The sequence below is a fragment of the Carassius carassius genome, chromosome 8 (assembly GCF_963082965.1).
Source record: "Carassius carassius chromosome 8, fCarCar2.1, whole genome shotgun sequence".
Classification (NCBI taxonomy): Eukaryota; Metazoa; Chordata; class Actinopteri; order Cypriniformes; family Cyprinidae; genus Carassius; species Carassius carassius.
The window spans coordinates 36,648,532-36,676,461 of NC_081762.1; the positions used below are offsets into that span (position 1 = coordinate 36,648,532).

At 43.3% G+C, this 27,930-nt stretch overlaps 10 non-coding genes across 10 annotated transcripts; 7 read left to right on the forward strand and 3 right to left on the reverse strand.

Moving 5' to 3' along the window:
- The first annotated feature begins 6,078 nt into the window (after positions 1 to 6,078).
- trnag-ucc (transfer RNA glycine (anticodon UCC)) lies at positions 6,079 to 6,150 on the forward strand. Its single transcript has one exon. It is a non-coding gene; the product is annotated as a tRNA-Gly (tRNA).
- An 11,186-nt stretch (positions 6,151 to 17,336) lies between these two features.
- On the forward strand, positions 17,337 to 17,408 carry trnag-ucc (transfer RNA glycine (anticodon UCC)). The gene has a single exon. It is a non-coding gene; the product is annotated as a tRNA-Gly (tRNA).
- Positions 17,409 to 18,808: 1,400 nt separating this feature from the next.
- On the forward strand, positions 18,809 to 18,880 carry trnag-ucc (transfer RNA glycine (anticodon UCC)). Its single transcript has one exon. It is a non-coding gene; the product is annotated as a tRNA-Gly (tRNA).
- Positions 18,881 to 18,983: 103 nt separating this feature from the next.
- trnad-guc (transfer RNA aspartic acid (anticodon GUC)) lies at positions 18,984 to 19,055 on the reverse strand. Its single transcript has one exon. It is a non-coding gene; the product is annotated as a tRNA-Asp (tRNA).
- A 1,218-nt stretch (positions 19,056 to 20,273) lies between these two features.
- trnag-ucc (transfer RNA glycine (anticodon UCC)) lies at positions 20,274 to 20,345 on the forward strand. Its single transcript has one exon. It is a non-coding gene; the product is annotated as a tRNA-Gly (tRNA).
- A 103-nt stretch (positions 20,346 to 20,448) lies between these two features.
- Positions 20,449 to 20,520, reverse strand: trnad-guc (transfer RNA aspartic acid (anticodon GUC)). The gene has a single exon. It is a non-coding gene; the product is annotated as a tRNA-Asp (tRNA).
- A 2,702-nt stretch (positions 20,521 to 23,222) lies between these two features.
- Positions 23,223 to 23,294, forward strand: trnag-ucc (transfer RNA glycine (anticodon UCC)). The gene has a single exon. It is a non-coding gene; the product is annotated as a tRNA-Gly (tRNA).
- A 1,398-nt stretch (positions 23,295 to 24,692) lies between these two features.
- On the forward strand, positions 24,693 to 24,764 carry trnag-ucc (transfer RNA glycine (anticodon UCC)). Its single transcript has one exon. It is a non-coding gene; the product is annotated as a tRNA-Gly (tRNA).
- A 1,400-nt stretch (positions 24,765 to 26,164) lies between these two features.
- trnag-ucc (transfer RNA glycine (anticodon UCC)) lies at positions 26,165 to 26,236 on the forward strand. Its single transcript has one exon. It is a non-coding gene; the product is annotated as a tRNA-Gly (tRNA).
- Positions 26,237 to 27,816: 1,580 nt separating this feature from the next.
- On the reverse strand, positions 27,817 to 27,888 carry trnad-guc (transfer RNA aspartic acid (anticodon GUC)). The gene has a single exon. It is a non-coding gene; the product is annotated as a tRNA-Asp (tRNA).
- Between the last annotated feature and the right edge of the window lie 42 nt (positions 27,889 to 27,930).

The following is a 27,930-nucleotide window of genomic DNA, read 5'->3' on the forward strand; positions in this document are numbered from 1 at the left end:
CGCTCTGGAAAATCCCCTAATGACATGGCCAACCAGCTGTCTGAGGTGCTTCACCTTAAATTTGAAAGAGCACATCTGGCTTACCTTCTCAGTGTGCAGAATGTCAGGGATGCTGAAGCAGGGATGTATGGTCAGAAAACCATCACTGGGGCACTGAGGAAGGATGACACACCTGCACCGTTTGGGGATTACGGAGACACTGATGGGTGGAATGGGGTGTCTGTCTCTGCACACTATTTAATAGAGTGCCTCCTTCATGAATATCAGCGGCAGGAAGCAGCTCTCACTCAGCTCCTACAAGGCACATTTGGACAGGTGTTCAGGTCAGATCACACACGCAAAGTTGCTAGAAAAGTGACCCTCTTATCTGGCACAATGTCATCCTATGCTGTGATGAACGAGAACTGGATGATTCTGTCCTGGGTGATGCTGCAGAGTGAAAGTGAGCAGTCATTGGAGTCAATGTACTGTGGGCTATCCAATCGCTACAGTGCTGCTGGTATTCCCAAGGCCAAGTACCAGTGGGTGGACAGGTATAAATCATCACATCTAACCAAACATTACATCAAGTGGTGTAAGCAAAGGTTATGAATACATTAAAATTTATTTTTCTTTCTCCTTTATGTACTTAGGGACTGCTGTGCCGCTTTCAGAGTGATGGACCCAGGACCTTATGAGCACCAGCAGTGGGAAGCCTGGAGGACCACAGAAGCTATTGTGGCAGAGGTTACATCAGGAAACCTCAAGAATTTACATGCCGCTTGCAGGAAGTTCAACGAGGACATGGTTGTTAAACTGGACTTGTTTCACTGTATGCGGCGGTTCACCAGGGATTGTGTTTCGGAGCACCATCCTCTGTATGGCTCCTTCTGCCAGTTCCTCTCTTCTGCCTTCTCTGTAGTTGATCAGAGTGACCTGGAGAAACTGAAGAACGCATACAGATTCTGTGGTATCGAGCCTGCTAATCCCACCAAGCTGCACATCAGAGAGCACTGCAGGACAAAAGTGCCACATCCCAGAGAGCTGGTTCAAAGGGTGGAAGAAGTGTTACACCATTTCTATCTGGCAAAGGATCCCAACAACATCTTCCTTTTCAAACCCTCAATGTTAAAATTATGGTGGATTCAGCGTATCCACATCCTTAGAGGCTGCCTGAGTGATCCTGAGGTGGAGGAAGGAATCCTCTACAGATATGGTGGAACCCTACAGCTGAATCATGTCAAGGGTGATGGAGCTGCTGTGCCGATTTGGATCCCTGTGAGAGGCACTTCACAGCAGGAGGGGTTTCATTTCCACCAGGCTCAGTGGGTAACAGGCAATCGTGTCTCTCCTGAGTTGTTCCAAGCACAGGGTATGACTGGTGTGGCACGCTGGAATTATCAGCGGCTGGTGGACCTGAAGCAGCCTGGGGTTGTCTTACCTGGAGTGTTTGACCCTGTTTTGATGATGGAGTTAAACAGGGCATCTATAAGAGTGACAGGGCAACCCAAATATCCAGCCTTGCACATCTCCAGCAGGGACACAGGAGAGAGGTTTGGCCTGCAATACGTGGAGCCAGGTTGTCGACCTGTGCCTCTTGACTTTGACAAGCACAAAAGCAGGAAGACAGACCTAGGAGATGTGGAGATGCAAGAGGAGTCTTCATCTGGCGTTCCGTTTCCATTCCCATCTCAGGTAAGCCTTTAAAAAAATTGATAACAGTTTTTTTTTTATAAAAATAATACATTTATAATTCTCACTTGCATATTGCACTCATTTTTTTAGGAATGCTTAAAGGATACCTCTTCTGCCGAGACCCCTCTTGCTGCAGAACCAGAGGCTACCTCACAGCCTGTCATTTTTCACCAGTTTCCTACACCAAGTGCTGTGACAGTGAAGGAACAAACATCTGAGGAGTGTCTTTTATTTGGAGGTAACTATATAATACATACAGGCGTCAATGTGTGTAATCTGTCTGCCTCATCTATGGACACAAAAAACAAATACTTAAATTAGTAATTTTGTGAATCTCTTTTAGAACTCCCAAGCACATCACCACTGCCTGTAGCTGCTTCTCCCTCTGCTGCTCGCACTGGACCTATTAAGACCGGTGGCCGAGTTTTTGTGTTGGACCATAACAGATGGACGGATCCAATGAGAAATGCAATTGATGGTTTGCTGGCCAAGCATCATGGGAGCAAGGATCTCCTTACAAAGGTGGATGCTGAATATGCTGCTATGGTACAGAGTGCCTGTACTGACCCCAACAGCCTTCTGCATTCCACCACAAAGCAGCACATAAGCAGGTACATAAAACACCTTGCTAAAAAAAAGAACACTAATGCTTCTCTCAACACCAGCCCAGAAAAGCTCTTGGAGACACAGCATTTATGGCAGCGTCTTCACTCAGGCAGTGAAACAATCAGAGTCCCAGTGACAGTACTGCCACCTGCCCCAGTCAATCCACCTGCAAAGGCTGTTCCTGAGGCTGTCCCTCTGGACCAGACAGCATTCGAGAAGATGGTGAAGGACATCATAGAGAAGCAGCAGGCAGTTCAGCAGCAACAACAATTGCAGGCGCTGCAAAAAAAGCAAACCAGATCCTGTTTAGCCTGTGGCCAGCCTAAGTCTCGATACATGGGTGATGGCTCCTCAATACATTTCTTCTATCAAGGTAGTGATGTTAAATACTTCTACTGCTCCAAGAAAGTATTTGACACATATTCAGCAGAGGGCCTGACCAACCCCAGAATGCCTTTTGAAGACTTTGCAGAGACTCTTTTTTTTCAGTGGGAACTGGAGGCCTCTAAGCAGAGAGGGGCAGAAAGGAAGAGGGTCACTGATGAGAGAAGCAAGCGGAAGTCAGCAGTAGAGCATCCTACTGGTCGTCTGTGCAGATTCTGCCACCTGCCACTGAAACAAGGACCCAACAGTCCTCATATTCACACTGGTTTACCTGGAGTGGCAGGCAAATACATTTACTGTCCTGCTAAAGTGTTTTCTCTTTACCAGGCTCAGGGAATGAGTGCAGAAATGTCATGGAGAGACTTTCAGCAGTCTCCATTCTATGAGACTGAGAAGCAGAGGTGGATAAAGGAAAAGAAAAAATGACTTCACTGTGCTACAAAACAGTATTTGAGATCTGGGCATGTCATTTGACAAAGACATTTCTTGCACAAGGTTGTGTTTATATGTATATATATTTTGTTGCACTTGTAAAAAAAATTTATTAAAATTTGTTTGTTTTTTTAATTATTTCATTTATTTCCTTTTGTTCAATAAAATACCGAAATGATTATTTTATTCTATTGCATTGTATTTTAGTGGGGTTTTTATATTGTTGACTTGCATTGTTAATAACTGTTATAACTAAACTGTCTACATAATTATTTCATTTCTTGTTTTTTTCCCCCCCGTTATCCACAACTTTAGATTATATTATCATTATTGTTGTTATTGTTATTTAATCTATAATTGTAAATTATTTAATTTATTTCTGTTTTCTATTTCTGTTCATTAAAATACCAAAAGTAATATATTTTATTGTATTGCCTTGTATTTTAGTGTTTTTATTTTTATTTTATTGACTTGCATTATTTTATCTTGCCTCATAAACACTATATGTTAATAACTGTTGCTATTAAACTCTTTTTTAATTTAAAATATGTGTTTCTTGTATTTTCTCCCCCGTGTTATCCACAACTGTAGATTTTATTATTATTACTGTTGTTTAATCTGTAATTTTAAATTATTTATTCCCATTTGTGATCTTTAAAATACCTGAAACATTGGCCTTATTTGCATTGTTAGTGTTTTTTTTATAAGTAAATTTTATAGACTTGCGTTGTTATTATCTTGCTCAGATTTGAAAACACTAAATGTTAATCACTGTTACTATTAAATATACATAATTGTTCATAATTATTTAATTTAAAACACAATTTAATTGTTTTCCTGTGTTCTCTCTTTTTATTATTGTTGTTGTTTAATATATAATTATTTAATGTTTATTTATTTAACTATTAAATATTTTAGTAAGTACTGTACTTTAATAATTAAATTTTTCAGTTTTATATAATATATGTATTACTGACCTATAGATAAAAATTAGAAACTTACTTTTTTGCTGTTATTGGTTATATTTCATATATATATATATATGGGTTTTCTGTACATAGTTATACAAATATAAAATGAATTTCTCTTTAAAAATAAAGGCCTGAAACATTACCAAATGTTCTTTTTTAATTATTCTAATTGTTCTATATTAAAAATACCTATTCCCTATTATAATGTAAATATTTATTAAAATTTATTAAGATATATTTATTTAATCATTATATATTTTGGTTAGTTTTTCTTATCATTTTTATAATAAGTATATAAGTAATTACTTTACTATAAATAAAATGGAAAACTTACTTTTTTGTGAGTGTTAGTTATATTACATATATATGGGTTTTCTGTACACAGTTATACAAATATAAATAGATGTCTCTTTAAAAATAAAGGCCTGAAACATTATCAAAATATTCTTTTTAATAATTCACAATTTTCTATATTAAAAATAAATTTGTTTCTTAAGATCGTTGCACATTTTTTACATCCTACAAAACAACAATTATTACAATATTTATTTTATCTTTGTTCACAAAGTTCGTTTATTATATGTTAATCGTACCTACAGTGTATCTAGATGAAAAAACGAATACAAACTAATTTAATGGTATTTGTGGCCGAGACGGGATTCGAACCTCTAATTCTGTGTATTTTTTTCGTCCCGCCTCCCTGGAATTGCCTTCGTTCCTATTGGCTAGTCAGCGCTCTACACCTATCCGCGACTGGCCTTCGCGTGACAGGCGGAGATACTGTCCAGTATACTAACGAGGAGCTGTGCATTTTGCTGTTTCTCCCCAAACCGACGCTACTGCACCGACATAACTGGACAATGCATGGCTTTTTCTGACGCTGACACAGCCCAAGCACCGTCAAATTCCGGATGGACCCATCATTAGCTAAAGTCGCATAACATTTGGAACACTACCCGTTGCAGGGGTCATTGTTTGGACTTTTTTTAATTGCGCTTTAAACAAAAAGGATTGTGTCAATGCCACTGAACAACATTAATTAGGAACACAGTGCGTCAATAAAGCAAAATGACAGTTAAAGGCATTTCGTCATTGAAATCGATGATGTCATCATTCAGCTGAGTTCAGTTTAAATAGTATCTGTGCAATAATTTGCAATCAAGTAAACGATATCGCTGTACATGAAGTGTCCCCAGCTATGCCTGCCAGAGGCGACAGAGGCAAGGAACCAAAACTCGATCAGTGAAAAAATGGAGAAAAAACCCGGTGAAAACCAGGCTCAGTCGGGGAGACAGTTCTCCTCTGGTCAGAAGAAACCAGCAAATCAGCTCCAGGCTGCAGAAAAGTCAGACTGTGCAGAAGAATCATCTGTTTCCTGTGGTCTTGTCCTGGTGGTCGTCTAAGACAAGGTCTTTACAGGGGATCTGTATCTGGGGCTCATCTAGTTGTCCCGGTCTCCGCTGTGTTTCAGGGCCATAGAAGTCCTTTCTAGGTGTTGATCCACCATCTTGTCTGGATACTGACTGGATCCGGGTGACTGAAGTGGCCCACTGATCTGGATACAGAATGGATCTGGTGGCTACGGTGACCTCGGAATAAGGGATTTCTTTAAAAGACTCTTTTATTCATATAATATTTTCTCCAACTTTTCAGATGGAGGCATGAGAAAGAGATTGCCTTGATTGGGCTTGTGGTTATTGGTGGACCGAGGACAGAGCTACATCAAAATGCAATAGCAGAATCAATTTGGCCGTCCGCCAACACGCTGCAGGAGGGCGTGCCACTGGTCATCCTCTGTATTTGCACTCTCTGCGTTTGCGCTGTCAGCACTTAGTGTTTATTTAGCTGGCATGGGAAGGCAGCACTTTCTTGTACGTGACGGGATGCAAACTCTGGAAGGCTCTCTTTAGTGATGGGTCCAAACAAAGATCTCATCAGCTCCTCTAGCCCTATCGGCGACTCGTGCACTTTGAGCCTTCTTAACGACGGCGCAAGTGGCTGACTGCTGACTGCGTTGGTGGTATAGTGGTGAGCATAGCTGCCTTCCAAGCAGTTGACCCGGGTTCGATTCCCGGCCAACGCATGTCCTTTGGCTCGGGCTGATGTCGAAGCAGAACTCCTTCTGTGACCTGTGGCTCCTCCCAAAACTTTTGAATGGATCGTTCGGAAGCTGAAAAGAGCTAGCTCTCCCAGTCGGGGAATCGAACCCCGGTCTTCCGCGCGAGAGCCGAAAATAGTTAAGCTTAACTTCTCTTAACTTTTCCCATTCATTCTCTATGGTAGTGCTTAACACTACGGATGCAATATATTTGTGGCCACACGTAGATTTCCTGGCGCTGTTTTGCCTCTTCCGTGGCGGGGAATTTAAGAAGCCTGGTGTCATCTGTCAATCATTCGTAGTGAGTGGAGGAGGGGAGGAGACCAGTTTCACGATCGGAGAGATATCTGTTTACCGAATTGTTGTACAAAACAAAACAAGTTTGCTGGCAAGCATTTACTGTCTAAACTACCGTCGCAAAAGTTTTACCTCAGGTGACCGCTGTTTTTACGTAAGAGTTCGAGATCAACACAATTAATGTTAAGCGAGAAGGTAAGTTAAGTTAAATGCTACGTTACTTTAGCAATATTAACTTTCTGTATTGTAAATACATTATCATATAAATGACATGTATATTCTCATGTAATGGTATTGTTAATTGTGTTGAATGGTTTGTGATTTTAGGAAATATTAAACCAAACTCATAGTTGAACATACAGCAGTTATTTTATATAATTGTTATAGTTTCTTTGTAAGAGTGAAGGTTTCATAATTGATCTCTAAGTACTTAAAAATGTTTTTTTGAAAATGTTAACAATGCAATATGATACTCATAATGTAATTAATATGTATTACACACATATTACATTTATTACATATATATTCTATATTATTATATATATTACATTGTACTTGTGCAATTTAATGGTATAATTTAAACTGTGTGTATATAAAACAACATTTTTAATTAGTTAAACTTGTTTTAATATATACATGTATACATTTTCATAATAAATATTTTATATACGTACTCATATATTGAGTGGATTAAATAAATATTAAATAACACAAATTTATAAGTCTCTTATGCTCTAAGGCTGCATTTATTAAGCTAAAAAACTGTAATATTATGAAATATTATGGCAAGTTAAAATAACTTATATATAATAATATATATATATATATATAACTGCTGCTGATAACTGTCTTATTTCACTATATTAAGTATTTTTATGTGGCCATGATCTCAGAACTGCAACATGAAGAAAACAGTTTTTTTCCCCGGGAGATACAAGGTGTCTTTCAGGAAAGGCCCATCAGTCCATTTACGCCGGGACCCATCAGAAGAGGCAAAAAAAATTAAAGACAACCCTTCACTGCAGAACAAGTCAACACCTCAAAGAGAAGATCTGGTCAGGATGAATGCCCGTTCTGTTGTCTTACAGAGAGGAGGGGATGTCTCTGACAAGCAAGAGGTGTTGGGAGAATACATTCTACAGTTTGGCAAATACAAGGGCCAGTCTTTCAGGTGGTTACTAGAGAATGATGTCGGCTATGCTTTGTACCTGTCCAATAAGGTTGAGGAAGAAGAACAGGCTGGGCAGTTCAACCCAGAGGGTCCTTGCAAAGATAGTCTAATTTCCTTTATTGAATACTCAAGAAGCTTTAAGGAAATTGATGATCTTAAACGGTATCTGTCTCAAAGGCCAGATCCATTGCCAGTTTTGATAGAGGAAGACAATACTGTTGGATTTGGAACAAGAGCTCAAAACACTTGGAGACAAATTTGGGATACCAGGGCAGATGGATATGCTTTCTTTATAATGAAGCAGAAGTGTGTTCCAGGCAGCAAAATGTACAACTTGCAGCAGTATCTTTTAAAACAGCAGCAACAACAGCTGACAATAAACACTCCTCCGTTGCCCTCACCATCAGCTTCCACTGCAAGACCACTTGTTCCTTCTAGTACTGCTTCTGATCAGCCTGGTAAGTTAATAAAATTCATGCAAATTTGCTTATATTTTTACTTAAAGCCTACTGATCCATTGATTTTGTTTTATAGTGATGGAGGAGGATGAAGAACTGGAGAGGATAATGCTGAGTCTGTCTCCAACAAAGTATCTCACAAAGCTGAGTAAGTGAATCAAGAGTCACGTCATGTGTGTTATACAGAGCCATTTCAAGTTCAGCATGTTTTTGACACATGCAATTGCACATACTGGAGCAAAAATGTTCAAATTATGCTTAATTTTCAGGATCATCTGCAGCCACGGAATCCACACACTTGTCTACAGCAGGTTACTTTCCAAATCAGATTCAGAGGCTTATTCTGTTACATACAGACTTATCCTCTATTTCTGAATTTAATTATCTTATTTGTTGCTTTGGCAGTGTTCTTGCCTGTTCTAAAAAACATGTTTTTTTGTTCTAACTATAATTAAGGGTTGAACATACCAGTGGTGAGGGTGAGTGCACTTCATGAATTGTATGCATGGTATTTAAAGTGTCATTTGTTGTTATAAGTGGAATGTTTACTTACAGACTTTTGAACATTATTAGAATTTGCATTCCTAGAATAAATAGAATAATAGAATAAACAATGATTCATGCATTACATTAAATGAGTCATTTAATGTAGTCAAGACAATTAAATACACATCATGTACATTCAGTGTTTTAATATATTTTTTATTTCCTCCTTGTGCTGTTCCATGCAGGTCTGCCACAGCCTCCATCAACATCAGTTCCTGTGTGTAGGCCTTCTTCACGGGGTGAAGGCTCTGTACCACCTGCAGCAACACAATCAACACCGGCACCAATGCCATCTGCACTGACTGAAGCCCCTGTTCTCAGCTACAAAAAAGGTAAAGACAGTTAAATACACATCATGTGCAATCATTGTTAATACACACACACACACACACACATATATATATATATATATATATATATATATATATATATATATATATATATATTTTTTTTTTTTGTGTTCCATCCAGTTCTGTCGACATCACATGCAGTCTCTAGTTCTCCCAGTCCCAGTATGCCTTCTTCACAGACTGATGGGCCTGTACCACCTCCTGCTGCACAATCAGCACCTACAGCTCCTGCATCAATGCCTTCTGTACAGAAAGAAGCACCTGTTCCTAGCTACTTGCAAGATATCAGCCGCTGGAACTGCTCTCTTCATCAAAGAATTTGGATGAAGACAGAGATGGAATCCATGGGGCTCTGGCCAGGATCACACCCAGTAAGACACCTCATGAATATGGTCTCCTTGTGGCGCTATCCACCTCAGCCTGAGCTTATAGAGACAAACACTGGCCTTCCATCACCCAAATACTTCCAACTCCATCCCTTTTTCATTTGGAAACCTGAGCACAGTATAATGGAAAGGCTTAGGAACAATTACATCCTGCCTTGTCTTTACAGATGTCAAAATCCAAATGTTGTGTCCTCTGGTGTGGGAAGACCCAGAGTGATCCTTGTTACTACTGGGCAATTTTACATCCTTGCTTCACGTCTGTGCTGTAAGGCATGCAAAAGATACTGGTTTGCTGATAAACCTCAGTGGCTGGACATTCTACCACAGCGATTCAGAAACGTCTTGCCAGCCTTCCTCACCCATAAGAAGGCAATCTGTAAAACAGTGATGGATGAACTGAGGCGCTCTGGAAAATCCTCTAATGACATGGCCAACCAGCTGTCTGAGGTGCTTCACCTTAAATTTGAAAGAGCACATCTGGCTTACCTTCTCAGTGTGCAGAATGTCAGGGATGCTGAAGCAGGGATGTATGGTCAGAAAACCATCACTGGGGCACTGAGGAAGGATGACACACCTGCACCGTTTGGGGATTACGGAGACACTGATGGGTGGAATGGGGTGTCTGTCTCTGCACACTATTTAATAGAGTGCCTCCTTCATGAATATCAGCGGCAGGAAGCAGCTCTCACTCAGCTCCTACAAGGCACTTTTGGACAGGTGTTCAGGTCAGATCACACACGCAAAGTTGCTAGAAAAGTGACCCTCTTATCTGGCACAATGTCATCCTATGCTGTGATGAACGAGAACTGGATGATTCTGTCCTGGGTGATGCTGCAGAGTGAAAGTGAGCAGTCATTGGAGTCAATGTACTGTGGGCTATCCAATCGCTACAGTGCTGCTGGTATTCCCAAGGCCAAGTACCAGTGGGTGGACAGGTATAAATCATCACATCTAACCAAACATTACATCAAGTGGTGTAAGCAAAGGTTATGAATACATTAAAATGTATTTTTCTTTCTCCTTTATGTACTTAGGGACTGCTGTGCCGCTTTCAGAGTGATGGACCCAGGACCTTATGAGCACCAGCAGTGGGAAGCCTGGAGGACCACAGAAGCTATTGTGGCAGAGGTTACATCAGGAAACCTCAAGAATTTACATGCCGCTTGCAGGAAGTTCAACGAGGACATGGTTGTTAAACTGGACTTGTTTCACTGTATGCGGCAGTTCACCAGGGAGTGTGTTTCGGAGCACCATCCTCTGTATGGCTCCTTCTGCCAGTTCCTCTCTTCTGCCTTCTCTGTAGTTGATCAGAGTGACCTGGAGAAACTGAAGAACGCATACAGATTCTGTGGTATCGAGCCTGCTAATCCCACCAAGCTGCACATCAGAGAGCACTGCAGGACAAAAGTGCCACATCCCAGAGAGCTGGTTCAAAGGGTGGAAGAAGTGTTACACCATTTCTATCTGGCAAAGGATCCCAACAACATCTTCCTTTTCAAACCCTCAATGTTAAAATTATGGTGGATTCAGCGTATCCACATCCTTAGAGGCTGCCTGAGTGATCCTGAGGTGGAGGAAGGAATCCTCTACAGATATGGTGGAACCCTACAGCTGAATCATGTCAAGGGTGATGGAGCTGCTGTGCCGATTTGGATCCCTGTGAGAGGCACTTCACAGCAGGAGGGGTTTCATTTCCACCAGGCTCAGTGGGTAACAGGCAATCGTGTCTCTCCTGAGTTGTTCCAAGCACAGGGTATGACTGGTGTGGCACGCTGGAATTATCAGCGGCTGGTGGACCTGAAGCAGCCTGGGGTTGTCTTACCTGGAGTGTTTGACCCTGTTTTGATGATGGAGTTAAACAGGGCATCTATAAGAGTGACAGGGCAACCCAAATATCCAGCCTTGCACATCTCCAGCAGGGACACAGGAGAGAGGTTTGGCCTGCAATACGTGGAGCCAGGTTGTCGACCTGTGCCTCTTGACTTTGACAAGCACAAAAGCAGGAAGACAGACCTAGGAGATGTGGAGATGCAAGAGGAGTCTTCATCTGGCGTTCCGTTTCCATTCCCATCTCAGGTAAGCCTTTAAAAAAATTGATAACAGTTTTTTTTTATAAAAATAATACATTTATAATTCTCACTTGCATATTGCACTCATTTTTTTAGGAATGCTTAAAGGATACCTCTTCTGCCGAGACCCCTCTTGCTGCAGAACCTAGAGGCTACCTCACAGCCTGTCATTTTTCACCAGTTTCCTACACCAAGTGCTGTGACAGTGAAGGAACAAACATCTGAGGAGTGTCTTTTATTTGGAGGTAACTATATAATACATACAGGCGTCAATGTGTGTAATCTGTCTGCCTCATCTATGGACACAAAAAACAAATACTTAAATTAGTAATTTTGTGAATCTCTTTTAGAACTCCCAAGCACATCACCACTGCCTGTAGCTGCTTCTCCCTCTGCTGCTCGCACTGGACCTATTAAGACCGGTGGCCGAGTTTTTGTGTTGGACCATAACAGATGGACGGATCCAATGAGAAATGCAATTGATGGTTTGCTGGCCAAGCATCATGGGAGCAAGGATCTCCTTACAAAGGTGGATGCTGAATATGCTGCTATGGTACAGAGTGCCTGTACTGACCCCAACAGCCTTCTGCATTCCACCACAAAGCAGCACATAAGCAGGTACATAAAACACCTTGCTAAAAAAAAGAACACTAATGCTTCTCTCAACACCAGCCCAGAAAAGCTCTTGGAGACACAGCATTTATGGCAGCGTCTTCACTCAGGCAGTGAAACAATCAGAGTCCCAGTGACAGTACTGCCACCTGCCCCAGTCAATCCACCTGCAAAGGCTGTTCCTGAGGCTGTCCCTCTGGACCAGACAGCATTCGAGAAGATGGTGAAGGACATCATAGAGAAGCAGCAGGCAGTTCAGCAGCAACAACAATTGCAGGCGCTGCAAAAAAAGCAAACCAGATCCTGTTTAGCCTGTGGCCAGCCTAAGTCTCGATACATGGGTGATGGCTCCTCAATACATTTCTTCTATCAAGGTAGTGATGTTAAATACTTCTACTGCTCCAAGAAAGTATTTGACACATATTCAGCAGAGGGCCTGACCAACCCCAGAATGCCTTTTGAAGACTTTGCAGAGACTCCTTTTTTTCAGTGGGAACTGGAGGCTTCTAAGCAGAGAGGGGCAGAAAGGAAGAGGGTCACTGATGAGAGAAGCAAGCGGAAGTCAGCAGTAGAGCATCCTACTGGTCGTCTGTGCAGATTCTGCCACCTGCCACTGAAACAAGGACCCAACAGTCCTCATATTCACACTGGTTTACCTGGAGTGGCAGGCAAATACATTTACTGTCCTGCTAAAGTGTTTTCTCTTTACCAGGCTCAGGGAATGAGTGCAGAAATGTCATGGAGAGACTTTCAGCAGTCTCCATTCTATGAGACTGAGAAGCAGAGGTGGATAAAGGAAAAGAAAAAATGACTTCACTGTGCTACAAAACAGTATTTGAGATCTGGGCATGTCATTTGACAAAGACATTTCTTGCACAAGGTTGTGTTTATATGTATATATATTTTGTTGCACTTGTAAAAAAAATTTATTAAAATTTGTTTGTTTTTTTAATTATTTCATTTATTTCCTTTTGTTCAATAAAATACCGAAATGATTATTTTATTCTATTGCATTGTATTTTAGTGGGGTTTTTATATTGTTGACTTGCATTGTTAATAACTGTTATAACTAAACTGTCTACATAATTATTTCATTTCTTGTTTTTTTCCCCCCCGTTATCCACAACTTTAGATTATATTATCATTATTGTTGTTATTGTTATTTAATCTATAATTGTAAATTATTTAATTTATTTCTGTTTTCTATTTCTGTTCATTAAAATACCAAAAGTAATATATTTTATTGTATTGCCTTGTATTTTAGTGTTTTTATTTTTATTTTATTGACTTGCATTATTTTATCTTGCCTCATAAACACTATATGTTAATAACTGTTGCTATTAAACTCTTTTTTAATTTAAAATATGTGTTTCTTGTATTTTCTCCCCCGTGTTATCCACAACTGTAGATTTTATTATTATTACTGTTGTTTAATCTGTAATTTTAAATTATTTATTCCCATTTGTGATCTTTAAAATACCTGAAACATTGGCCTTATTTGCATTGTTAGTGTTTTTTTTATAAGTAAATTTTATAGACTTGCGTTGTTATTATCTTTCTCAGATTTGAAAACACTAAATGTTAATCACTGTTACTATTAAATATACATAATTGTTCATAATTATTTAATTTAAAACACAATTTAATTGTTTTCCTGTGTTCTCTCTTTTTATTATTGTTGTTGTTTAATATATAATTATTTAATGTTTATTTATTTAACTATTAAATATTTTAGTAAGTACTGTACTTTAATAATTAAATTTTTCAGTTTTATATAATATATGTATTACTGACCTATAGATAAAAATTAGAAACTTACTTTTTTGCTGTTATTGGTTATATTTCATATATATATATATATGGGTTTTCTGTACATAGTTATACAAATATAAAATGAATTTCTCTTTAAAAATAAAGGCCTGAAACATTACCAAATGTTCTTTTTTAATTATTCTAATTGTTCTATATTAAAAATACCTATTCCCTATTATAATGTAAATATTTATTAAAATTTATTAAGATATATTTATTTAATCATTATATATTTTGGTTAGTTTTTCTTATCATTTTTATAATAAGTATATAAGTAATTACTTTACTATAAATAAAATGGAAAACTTACTTTTTTGTGAGTGTTAGTTATATTACATATATATGGGTTTTCTGTACACAGTTATACAAATATAAATAGATGTCTCTTTAAAAATAAAGGCCTGAAACATTATCAAAATATTCTTTTTAATAATTCACAATTTTCTATATTAAAAATAAATTTGTTTCTTAAGATCGTTGCACATTTTTTACATCCTACAAAACAACAATTATTACAATATTTATTTTATCTTTGTTCACAAAGTTCGTTTATTATATGTTAATCGTACCTACAGTGTATCTAGATGAAAAAACGAATACAAACTAATTTAATGGTATTTGTGGCCGAGACGGGATTCGAACCTCTAATTCTGTGTATTTTTTTCGTCCCGCCTCCCTGGAATTGCCTTCGTTCCTATTGGCTAGTCAGCGCTCTACACCTATCCGCGACTGGCCTTCGCGTGACAGGCGGAGATACTGTCCAGTATACTAACGAGGAGCTGTGCATTTTGCTGTTTCTCCCCAAACCGACGCTACTGCACCGACATAACTGGACAATGCATGGCTTTTTCTGACGCTGACACAGCCCAAGCACCGTCAAATTCCGGATGGACCCATCATTAGCTAAAGTCGCATAACATTTGGAACACTACCCGTTGCAGGGGTCATTGTTTGGACTTTTTTTAATTGCGCTTTAAACAAAAAGGATTGTGTCAATGCCACTGAACAACATTAATTAGGAACACAGTGCGTCAATAAAGCAAAATGACAGTTAAAGGCATTTCGTCATTGAAATCGATGATGTCATCATTCAGCTGAGTTCAGTTTAAATAGTATCTGTGCAATAATTTGCAATCAAGTAAACGATATCGCTGTACATGAAGTGTCCCCAGCTATGCCTGCCAGAGGCGACAGAGGCAAGGAACCAAAACTCGATCAGTGAAAAAATGGAGAAAAAACCCGGTGAAAACCAGGCTCAGTCGGGGAGACAGTTCTCCTCTGGTCAGAAGAAACCAGCAAATCAGCTCCAGGCTGCAGAAAAGTCAGACTGTGCAGAAGAATCATCTGTTTCCTGTGGTCTTGTCCTGGTGGTCATCTAAGACAAGGTCTTTACAGGGGATCTGTATCTGGGGCTCATCTAGTTGTCCCGGTCTCCGCTGTGTTTCAGGGCCATAGAGGTCCTTTCTAGGTGTTGATCCACCATCTTGTCTGGATACCGACTGGATCCGGGTGACTGAAGTGGCCCACTGATCTGGATACAGAATGGATCTGGTGGCTACGGTGACCTCGGAATAAGGGATTTCTTTAAAAGACTCTTTTATTCATATAAGATTTTCTCCAACTTTTCAGATGGAGGCATTAGAAAGAGATTGCCTTGATTGGGCTTGTGGTTATCGGTGGACCGAGGACAGAGCTACATCAAAATGCAATAGCAGAATCAATTTGGCCGTCCGCCAACACGCTGCAGGAAGGCGTGCCACTGGTCATCCTCTGTATTTGCACTCTCTGCGTTTGCGCTGTCAGCACTTAGTGTTTATTTAGCTGGCATGGGAAGGCAGCACTTTCTTGTACGTGACGGGATGCAAACTCTGGAGGGCTCTCTTTAGTGACGGGTCCAAACAAAGATCTCATCAGCTCCTCTTGCCCTATCGGCGACTCGTGCACTTCGAGCCTTCTTAACGACGGCGCAAGTGGCTGACTGCTGACTGCTGACTGCTGACTGCGTTGGTGGTATAGTGGTGAGCATAGCTGCCTTCCAAGCTGTTGACCCGGTTTCGATTCCCGGCCAACGCATGTCCTTTGGCTCGGGCTGATGTCGAAGCGGAACTCCTTCTGTGACCTGTGGCTCCTCCCAAAACTTTTGGATGGATCGTTCGGAAGCCAAAAAGAACTAGCTCTCCCCGTCGGGGAATCAAACCCCGGTCTTCCGTGTGACAGGCGGAGATACTGTCCACTATACTAACGAGGAGCTGCGCATGTTGCTGTTTCTCCCCCAACCAACGCTACTGCACCGACATAACTGAACAATGCATGGCTTTTTCTGACGCTGACACAGCCCTAGCACCGCCAAATTCTGGATGGACCCATAATTAGCTAAAGTCGCATAACATTTGGAACACTACCCGTTGCAGGGGTCATTGTTTGGACTCTTTTTTTTTTTTTTTTTAATTGCGCTTTAAACAAAAAGGATTGTGTCAATGCAACTGAACAACATTAATTAGGAACACAGTGCGTCAATAAAGCAAAATGACAGTTAAAGGCATTTCGTCATTGAAATCGATGATGTCATCATTCAGCTAAGTTCAGTTTAAATAGTATCTGTGCAATAATTTTCAATCAAGTCAACGATATCGCTGTACATGAAGTGTCCCCAGCTATGCCTGCCAGAGGCGACAGAGGCAAGGAACCAAAACTCGATCGGTGAAAAAATGGAGAAAAAACCCGGTGAGAAACCAGGCTCAGTCGGGGAGACAGTTCTCCTCTGGTCAGAAGAAACCAGCAAATCAGCTCCAGGCTGCAGAAAAGTCAGACTGTGCAGAAGAATCATCTGTTTCCTGTGGTCTTGTCCTGGTGGTCATCTAAGACAAGGTCTTTACAGGGGATCTGTATCTGGGGCTCATCTAGTTGTCCCGGTCTCCGCTGTGTTTCAGGGCCATAGAGGTCCTTTCTAGGTGTTGATCCACCATCTTGTCTGGATACTGACTGGATCCGGGTGACTGAAGCGGCCCACTGATCTGGATACAGAATGGATCTGGTGGCTACGGTGACCTCGGAATAAGGGATTTCTTTAAAAGACTCTTTTATTCATATAAGATTTTCTCCAACTTTTCAGATGGAGGCATGAGAAAGAGATTGCCTTGATTGGGCTTGTGGTTATTGGTGGACCGAGGACAGAGCTACAACAAAATGCAATAGCAGAATCAATTTGGCCGTCCGCCAACACGCTGCAGGAGGGCGTGCCACTGGTCATCGTCTGTATTTGCACTCTCTGCGTTTGCGCTGTCAGCACTTAGTGTTTATTTAGCTGGCATGGGAAGGCAGCACTTTCTTGTACGTGACGGGAAGCAAACTCTGGAAGGCTCTCTTTAGTGACGGGTCCAAACAAAGATCTCATCAGCTCCTCTAGCCCTATCGGCGACTCGTGCACTTCGAGCCTTCTTAACGACGGCGCAAGTGGCTGACTGCTGACTGCGTTGGTGGTATAGTGGTGAGCATAGCTGCCTTCCAAGCAGTTGACCCGGGTTCGATTCCCGGCCAACGCATGTCCTTTGGCTCGGGCTGATGTCGAAGCAGAACTCCTTCTGTGACCTGTGGCTCCTCCCAAAACTTTTGGATGGATCGTTCAGAAGCCGAAAAGAGGTAGCTCTCCCCGTCGGGGAAGCGAACCCCGGTCTTCCGCGTGACAGGCGGAGATACTGTCCACTATACTAACGAGGAGCTGTGCATGTTGCTGTTTCTCCCCCAACCGACGCTACTGCACCGACATAACTGAACAATGCATGGCTTTTTCTGACGCTGACACAGCCCTAGCACCGTCAAATTCCGGATGGACCCATCATTAGCTAAAGTGGCATTACATTTGGAACACTACCCGTTGCAGGGGTCATTGTTTGGACTCTTTTTTTTTTTTTTTTTTTAAATAGTGCTTTAAACAAAAAGGATTGTGTCAATGCAACTGAACAACATTAATTAGGAACACAGTGCGTCAATAAAGCAAAATGACAGTTAAAGGCATTTCGTCATTGAAATCGATGATGTCATCATTCAGCTAAGTTCAGTTTAAATAGTATCTGTGCAATAATTTTCAATCAAGTCAACGATATCGCTGTACATGAAGTGTCCCCAGCTATGCCTGCCAGAGGCGACAGAGGCAAGGAACCAAAACTCGATCGGTGAAAAAATGGAGAAAAAACCCGGTGAGAAACCAGGCTCAGTCGGGGAGACAGTTCTCCTCTGGTCAGAAGAAACCAGCAAATCAGCTCCAGGCTGCAGAAAAGTCAGACTGTGCAGAAGAATCATCTGTTTCCTGTGGTCTTGTCCTGGTGGTCGTCTAAGACAAGGTCTTTACAGGGGATCTGTATCTGGGGCTCATCTAGTTGTCCCGGTCTCCGCTGTGTTTCAGGGCCATAGAGGTCCTTTCTAGGTGTTGATCCACCATCTTGTCTGGATACTGACTGGATCCGGGTGACTGAAGCGGCCCACTGATCTGGATACAGAATGGATCTGGTGGCTACGGTGACCTCGGAATAAGGGATTTCTTTAAAAGACTCTTTTATTCATATAAGATTTTCTCCAACTTTTCAGATGGAGGCATGAGAAAGAGATTGCCTTGATTGGGCTTGTGGTTATTGGTGGACCGAGGACAGAGCTACAACAAAATGCAATAGCAGAATCAATTTGGCCGTCCGCCAACACGCTGCAGGAGGGCGTGCCACTGGTCATCGTCTGTATTTGCACTCTCTGCGTTTGCGCTGTCAACACTTAGTGTTTATTTAGCTGGCATGGGAAGGCAGCACTTTCTTGTACGTGACGGGAAGCAAACTCTGGAAGGCTCTCTTTAGTGACGGGTCCAAACAAAGATCTCATCAGCTCCTCTAGCCCTATCGGCGACTCGTGCACTTCGAGCCTTCTTAACGACGGCGCAAGTCGCTGACTGCTGACTGCGTTGGTGGTATAGTGGTGAGCATAGCTGCCTTCCAAGCAGTTGACCCGGGTTCGATTCCCGGCCAACGCATGTCCTTTGGCTCGGGCTGATGTCGAAGCAGAACTCCTTCTGTGACCTGTGGCTCCTCCCAAAACTTTTGGATGGATCGTTCAGAAGCCGAAAAGAGGTAGCCCTCCCCGTCGGGGAATCGAACCCCGGTTTTCCGCGTGACAGGCGGAGATACTGTCCACTATACTAACGAGGAGCTGTGCATGTTGCTGTTTCTCCCCCAACCGACGCTACTGCACCGACATAACTGAACAATGCATGGCTTTTTCTGACGCTGACACAGCCCTAGCACCGTCAAATTCCGGATGGACCCATCATTAGCTAAAGTGGCATTACATTTGGAACACTACCAGTTGCAGGGGTCATTGTTTGGACTCTTTTTTTTTTTTTTTTTTTAAATAGTGCTTTAAACAAAAAGGATTGTGTCAATGCAACTGAACAACATTAATTAGGAACACAGTGCGTCAATAAAGCAAAATGACAGTTAAAGGCATTTCGTCATTGAAATCGATGATGTCATCATTCAGCTAAGTTCAGTTTAAATAGTATCTGTGCAATAATTTTCAATCAAGTCAACGATATCGCTGTACATGAAGTGTCCCCAGCTATGCCTGCCAGAGGCGACAGAGGCAAGGAACCAAAACTCGATCGGTGAAAAAATGGAGAAAAAACCCGGTGAGAAACCAGGCTCAGTCGGGGAGACAGTTCTCCTCTGGTCAGAAGAAACCAGCAAATCAGCTCCAGGCTGCAGAAAAGTCAGACTGTGCAGAAGAATCATCTGTTTCCTGTGGTCTTGTCCTGGTGGTCGTCTAAGACAAGGTCTTTACAGGGGATCTGTATCTGGGGCTCATCTAGTTGTCCCGGTCTCCGCTGTGTTTCAGGGCCATAGAGGTCCTTTCTAGGTGTTGATCCACCATCTTGTCTGGATACTGACTGGATCCGGGTGACTGAAGCGGCCCACTGATCTGGATACAGAATGGATCTGGTGGCTACGGTGACCTCGGAATAAGGGATTTCTTTAAAAGACTCTTTTATTCATATAAGATTTTCTCCAACTTTTCAGATGGAGGCATGAGAAAGAGATTGCCTTGATTGGGCTTGTGGTTATTGGTGGACCGAGGACAGAGCTACAACAAAATGCAATAGCAGAATCAATTTGGCCGTCCGCCAACACGCTGCAGGAGGGCGTGCCACTGGTCATCGTCTGTATTTGCACTCTCTGCGTTTGCGCTGTCAGCACTTAGTGTTTATTTAGCTGGCATGGGAAGGCAGCACTTTCTTGTACGTGACGGGAAGCAAACTCTGGAAGGCTCTCTTTAGTGACGGGTCCAAACAAAGATCTCATCAGCTCCTCTAGCCCTATCGGCGACTCGTGCACTTCGAGCCTTCTTAACGACGGCGCAAGTGGCTGACTGCGTTGGTGGTATAGTGGTGAGCATAGCTGCCTTCCAAGCAGTTGACCCGGGTTCGATTCCCGGCCAACGCATGTCCTTTGGCTCGGGCTGATGTCGAAGCAGAACTCCTTCTGTGACCTGTGGCTCCTCCCAAAACTTTTGGATGGATCGTTCAGAAGCCGAAAAGAGGTAGCTCTCCCCGTCGGGGAATCGAACCCCGGTCTTCCGCGTGACAGGCGGAGATACTGTCCACTATACTAACGAGGAGCTGTGCATGTTGCTGTTTCTCCCCCAACTGACGCTACTGCACCGACATAACTGAACAATGCATGGCTTTTTCTGACGCTGACACAGCCCTAGCACCGTCAAATTCCGGATGGACCCATCATTAGCTAAAGTGGCATTACATTTGGAACACTACCCGTTGCAGGGGTCATTGTTTGGACTCTTTTTTTTTTTTTTTTTTTAAATAGTGCTTTAAACAAAAAGGATTGTGTCAATGCAACTGAACAACATTAATTAGGAACACAGTGCGTCAATAAAGCAAAATGACAGTTAAAGGCATTTCGTCATTGAAATCGATGATGTCATCATTCAGCTAAGTTCAGTTTAAATAGTATCTGTGCAATAATTTTCAATCAAGTCAACGATATCGCTGTACATGAAGTGTCCCCAGCTATGCCTGCCAGAGGCGACAGAGGCAAGGAACCAAAACTCGATCGGTGAAAAAATGGAGAAAAAACCCAGTGAGAAACCAGGCTCAGTCGGGGAGACAGTTCTCCTCTGGTCAGAAGAAACCAGCAAATCAGCTCCAGGCTGCAGAAAAGTCAGACTGTGCAGAAGAATCATCTGTTTCCTGTGGTCTTGTCCTGGTGGTCGTCTAAGACAAGGTCTTTACAGGGGATCTGTATCTGGGGCTCATCTAGTTGTCCCGGTCTCCGCTGTGTTTCAGGGCCATAGAGGTCCTTTCTAGGTGTTGATCCACCATCTTGTCTGGATACTGACTGGATCCGGGTGACTGAAGCGGCCCACTGATCTGGATACAGAATGGATCTGGTGGCTACGGTGACCTCGGAATAAGGGATTTCTTTAAAAGACTCTTTTATTCATATAAGATTTTCTCCAACTTTTCAGATGGAGGCATGAGAAAGAGATTGCCTTGATTGGGCTTGTGGTTATTGGTGGACCGAGGACAGAGCTACAACAAAATGCAATAGCAGAATCAATTTGGCTGTCCGCCAACACGCTGCAGGAGGGCGTGCCACTGGTCATCGTCTGTATTTGCACTCTCTGCGTTTGCGCTGTCAGCACTTAGTGTTTATTTAGCTGGCATGGGAAGGCAGCACTTTCTTGTACGTGACGGGAGGCAAACTCTGGAAGGCTCTCTTTAGTGACGGGTCCAAACAAAGATCTCATCAGCTCCTCTAGCCCTATCGGCGACTCGTGCACTTCGAGCCTTCTTAACGACGGCGCAAGTGGCTGACTGCTGACTGCGTTGGTGGTATAGTGGTGAGCATAGCTGCCTTCCAAGCAGTTGACCCGTGTTCGATTCCCGGCCAACGCATGTCCTTTGGCTCGGGCTGATGTCGAAGCAGAACTCCTTCTGTGACCTGTGGCTCCTCCTAAAACTTTTGGATGGATCGTTCAGAAGCCGAAAAGAGCTAGCTCTCCCCGTCGGGGAATCGAACCCCGGTCTTCCACGTGACAGGCGGAGATACTGTCCACTATACTAACGAGGAGCTGCGCATGTTGCTGTTTCTCCCCCAACCGACGCTACTGCACCGACATAACTGAACAATGCATGGCTTTTTCTGACGCTGACACAGCCCTAGCACCGTCAAATTCCGGATGGACCCATCATTAGCTTAAGTGGCATTACATTTGGAACACTACCCGTTGCAGGGGTCATTGTTTGGACTCTTTTTTTTTTTTTTTTTTTTTTTTAAATAGTGCTTTAAACAAAAAGGATTGTGTCAATGCAACTGAACAACATTAATTAGGAACACAGTGCGTCAATAAAGCAAAATGACAGTTAAAGGCATTTCGTCATTGAAATCGATGATGTCATCATTCAGCTAAGTTCAGTTTAAATAGTATCTGTGCAATAATTTGCAATCAAGTCAACGATATCACTGTACATGAAGTGTCCCCAGCTATGCCTGCCAGAGGCGACAGAGGCAAGGAACCCAAACTCGATCGGTGAAAAAATGGAGAAAAAACCCGGTGAGAAACCAGGCTCAGTCGGGGAGACAGTTCTCCTCTGGTCAGAAGAAACCAGCAAATCAGCTCCAGGCTGCAGAAAAGTCAGACTGTGCAGAAGAATCATCTGTTTCCTGTGGTCTTGTCCTGGTGGTCGTCTAAGACAAGTTCTTTACAGGGGATCTGTATCTGGGGCTCATCTAGTTGTCCCGGTCTCCGCTTTGTTTCAGAGCCATAGAGGTCCTTTCTAGGTGTTGATCCACCATCTTGTCTGGATACTGACTGGATCCGGGTGACTGAAGCGGCCCACTGATCTGGATACAGAATGGATCTGGTGGCTACGGTGACCTCGGAATAAGGGATTTCTTTAAAAGACTCTTTTATTCATATAAGATTTTCTCCAACTTTTCAGATGGAGGCATGAGAAAGAGATTGCCTTGATTGGGCTTGTGGTTATTGGTGGACCGAGGAAAGAGCTACAACAAAATGCAATAGCAGAATCAATTTGGCCGTCCGCCAACACGCTGCAGGAGGGCGTGCCACTGGTCATCGTCTGTATTTGCACTCTCTGCGTTTGCGCTGTCAGCACTTAGTGTTTATTTAGCTGGCATGGGAAGGCAGCACTTTCTTGTACGTGACGGGAAGCAAACTCTGGAAGGCTCTCTTTAGTGACGGGTCCAAACAAAGATCTCATCAGCTCCTCTAGCCCTATCGGCGACTCGTGCACTTCGAGCCTTCTTAACGATGGCGCAAGTGGCTGACTGCTGACTGCGTTGGTGGTATAGTGGTGAGCATAGCTGCCTTCCAAGCAGTTGACCTGGGTTCGATTCCCGGCCAACGCATGTCCTTTGGCTCGGGCTGATGTCGAAGCAGAACTCCTTCTGTGACCTGTGGCTCCTCCCAAAACTTTTGGATGGATCGTTTAGAAGCCGAAAAGAGGTAGCTCTCCCCGTCGGGGAATCGAACCCCGGTCTTCCACGTGACAGGCGGAGATACTGTCCACTATACTAACGAGGAGCTGTGCATGTTGCTGTTTCTCCCCCAACCGACGCTACTGCACCGACATAACTGAACAACGCATGGCTTTTTCTGACGCTGACACAGCCCTAGCACCGTCAAATTCCGGATGGACCCATCATTAGCTAAAGTGGCATTACATTTGGAACACTACCCGTTGCAGGGGTCATTGTTTGGACTCTTTTTTTTTTTTTTTTTTTTTTTTAAATAGTGCTTTAAACAAAAAGGATTGTGTCAATGCAACTGAACAACATTAATTAGGAACACAGTGCGTCAATAAAGCAAAATGACAGTTAAAGGCATTTCGTCATTGAAATCGATGATGTCATCATTCAGCTAAGTTCAGTTTAAATAGTATCTGTGCAATAATTTGCAATCAAGTCAACGATATCGCTGTACATGAAGTGTCCCCAGCTATGCCTGCCAGAGGCGACAGAGGCAAGGAACCCAAACTCGATCAGTGAAAAAATGGAGAAAAAACCCGATGAGAAACCAGGCTCAGTCGGGGAGACAGTTCTCCTCTGGTCAGAAGAAACCAGCAAATCAGCTCCAGGCTGCAGAAAAGTCAGACTGTGCAGAAGAATCATCTGTTTCCTGTGGTCTTGTCCTGGTGGTCGTCTAAGACAAGTTCTTTACAGGGGATCTGTATCTGGGGCTCATCTAGTTGTCCCGGTCTCCGCTTTGTTTCAGGGCCATAGAGGTCCTTTCTAGGTGTTGATCCACCATCTTGTCTGGATACTGACTGGATCCGGGTGACTGAAGCGGCCCACTGATCTGGATACAGAATGGATCTGGTGGCTACGGTGACCTCGGAATAAGGGATTTCTTTAAAAGACTCTTTTATTCATATAAGATTTTCTCCAACTTTTCAGATGGAGGCATTAGAAAGAGATTGCCTTGATTGGGCTTGTGGTTATTGGTGGACCGAGGACAGAGCTACATCAAAATGCAATAGCAGAATCAATTTGGCCGTCCGCCAACACGCTGCAGGAGGGCGTGCCACTGGTCATCCTCTGTATTTGCACTCTCTGCGTTTGCGCTGTCAGCACTTAGTGTTTATTTAGCTGGCATGGGAAGGCAGCACTTTCTTGTACGTGACGGGATGCAAACTCTGGAAGGCTCTCTTTAGTGACGGGTCCAAACAAAGATCTCATCAGCTCCTCTAGCCCTATCGGCGACTCGTGCACTTCGAGCCTTCTTAACGACGGCGAAAGTTGCTGACTGCGTTGGTGGTATAGTGGTGAGCATAGCTGCCTTCCAAGCAGTTGACCCGGGTTCGATTCCCGGCCAACGCATGTCCTTTGGCTCGGGCTGATGTCGAAGCAGAACTCCTTCTGTGACCTGTGGCTCCTCCTAAAACTTTTGGATGGATCGTTCAGAAGCCGAAAAGAGCTAGCTCTCCCCGTCGGGGAATCGAACCCCGGTCTTCCACGTGACAGGCGGAGATACTGTCCACTATACTAACGAGGAGCTGCGCATGTTGCTGTTTCTCCCCCAACCGACGCTACTGCACCGACATAACTGAACAATGCATGGCTTTTTCTGACGCTGACACAGCCCTAGCACCGTCAAATTCCGGATGGACCCATCATTAGCTTAAGTGGCATTACATTTGGAACACTACCCGTTGCAGGGGTCATTGTTTGGACTCTTTTTTTTTTTTTTTTTTTAAATAGTGCTTTAAACAAAAAGGATTGTGTCAATGCAACTGAACAACATTAATTAGGAACACAGTGCGTCAATAAAGCAAAATGACAGTTAAAGGCATTTCGTCATTGAAATCGATGATGTCATCATTCAGCTAAGTTCAGTTTAAATAGTATCTGTGCAATAATTTGCAATCAAGTCAACGATATCACTGTACATGAAGTGTCCCCAGCTATGCCTGCCAGAGGCGACAGAGGCAAGGAACCCAAACTCGATCGGTGAAAAAATGGAGAAAAAACCCGGTGAGAAACCAGGCTCAGTCGGGGAGACAGTTCTCCTCTGGTCAGAAGAAACCAGCAAATCAGCTCCAGGCTGCAGAAAAGTCAGACTGTGCAGAAGAATCATCTGTTTCCTGTGGTCTTGTCCTGGTGGTCGTCTAAGACAAGTTCTTTACAGGGGATCTGTATCTGGGGCTCATCTAGTTGTCCCGGTCTCCGCTTTGTTTCAGAGCCATAGAGGTCCTTTCTAGGTGTTGATCCACCATCTTGTCTGGATACTGACTGGATCCGGGTGACTGAAGCGGCCCACTGATCTGGATACAGAATGGATCTGGTGGCTACGGTGACCTCGGAATAAGGGATTTCTTTAAAAGACTCTTTTATTCATATAAGATTTTCTCCAACTTTTCAGATGGAGGCATGAGAAAGAGATTGCCTTGATTGGGCTTGTGGTTATTGGTGGACCGAGGAAAGAGCTACAACAAAATGCAATAGCAGAATCAATTTGGCCGTCCGCCAACACGCTGCAGGAGGGCGTGCCACTGGTCATCGTCTGTATTTGCACTCTCTGCGTTTGCGCTGTCAGCACTTAGTGTTTATTTAGCTGGCATGGGAAGGCAGCACTTTCTTGTACGTGACGGGAAGCAAACTCTGGAAGGCTCTCTTTAGTGACGGGTCCAAACAAAGATCTCATCAGCTCCTCTAGCCCTATCGGCGACTCGTGCACTTCGAGCCTTCTTAACGATGGCGCAAGTGGCTGACTGCTGACTGCGTTGGTGGTATAGTGGTGAGCATAGCTGCCTTCCAAGCAGTTGACCCGGGTTCGATTCCCGGCCAACGCATGTCCTTTGGCTCGGGCTGATGTCGAAGCAGAACTCCTTCTGTGACCTGTGGCTCCTCCCAAAACTTTTGGATGGATCGTTCAGAAGCCGAAAAGAGGTAGCTCTCCCCGTCGGGGAATCGAACCCCGGTCTTCCACGTGACAGGCGGAGATACTGTCCACTATACTAACGAGGAGCTGTGCATGTTGCTGTTTCTCCCCCAACCGACGCTACTGCACCGACATAACTGAACAACGCATGGCTTTTTCTGACGCTGACACAGCCCTAGCACCGTCAAATTCCGGATGGACCCATCATTAGCTAAAGTGGCATTACATTTGGAACACTACCCGTTGCAGGGGTCATTGTTTGGACTCTTTTTTTTTTTTTTTTTTTTTTTTTAAATAGTGCTTTAAACAAAAAGGATTGTGTCAATGCAACTGAACAACATTAATTAGGAACACAGTGCGTCAATAAAGCAAAATGACAGTTAAAGGCATTTCGTCATTGAAATCGATGATGTCATCATTCAGCTAAGTTCAGTTTAAATAGTATCTGTGCAATAATTTGCAATCAAGTCAACGATATCGCTGTACATGAAGTGTCCCCAGCTATGCCTGCCAGAGGCGACAGAGGCAAGGAACCCAAACTCGATCAGTGAAAAAATGGAGAAAAAACCCGATGAGAAACCAGGCTCAGTCGGGGAGACAGTTCTCCTCTGGTCAGAAGAAACCAGCAAATCAGCTCCAGGCTGCAGAAAAGTCAGACTGTGCAGAAGAATCATCTGTTTCCTGTGGTCTTGTCCTGGTGGTCGTCTAAGACAAGTTCTTTACAGGGGATCTGTATCTGGGGCTCATCTAGTTGTCCCGGTCTCCGCTTTGTTTCAGGGCCATAGAGGTCCTTTCTAGGTGTTGATCCACCATCTTGTCTGGATACTGACTGGATCCGGGTGACTGAAGCGGCCCACTGATCTGGATACAGAATGGATCTGGTGGCTACGGTGACCTCGGAATAAGGGATTTCTTTAAAAGACTCTTTTATTCATATAAGATTTTCTCCAACTTTTCAGATGGAGGCATTAGAAAGAGATTGCCTTGATTGGGCTTGTGGTTATTGGTGGACCGAGGACAGAGCTACATCAAAATGCAATAGCAGAATCAATTTGGCCGTCCGCCAACACGCTGCAGGAGGGCGTGCCACTGGTCATCCTCTGTATTTGCACTCTCTGCGTTTGCGCTGTCAGCACTTAGTGTTTATTTAGCTGGCATGGGAAGGCAGCACTTTCTTGTACGTGACGGGATGCAAACTCTGGAAGGCTCTCTTTAGTGACGGGTCCAAACAAAGATCTCATCAGCTCCTCTAGCCCTATCGGCGACTCGTGCACTTCGAGCCTTCTTAACGACGGCGCAAGTGGCTGACTGCTGACTGCGTTGTGGTATAGTGGTGAGCATAGCTGCCTTCCAAGCAGTTGACCCGGGTTCGATTCCCGGCCAACGCATGTCCTTTGGCTCGGGCTGATGTCGAAGCAGAACTCCTTCTGTGACCTGTGGCTCCTCCCAAAACTTTTGGATGGATCGTTCAGAAGCCGAAAAGAGGTAGCTCTCCCCGTCGGGGAATCGAACCCCGGTCTTCCGCGTGACAGGCGGAGATACTGTCCACTATACTAACGAGGAGCTGTGCATGTTGCTGTTTCTCCCCCAACCGACGCTACTGCA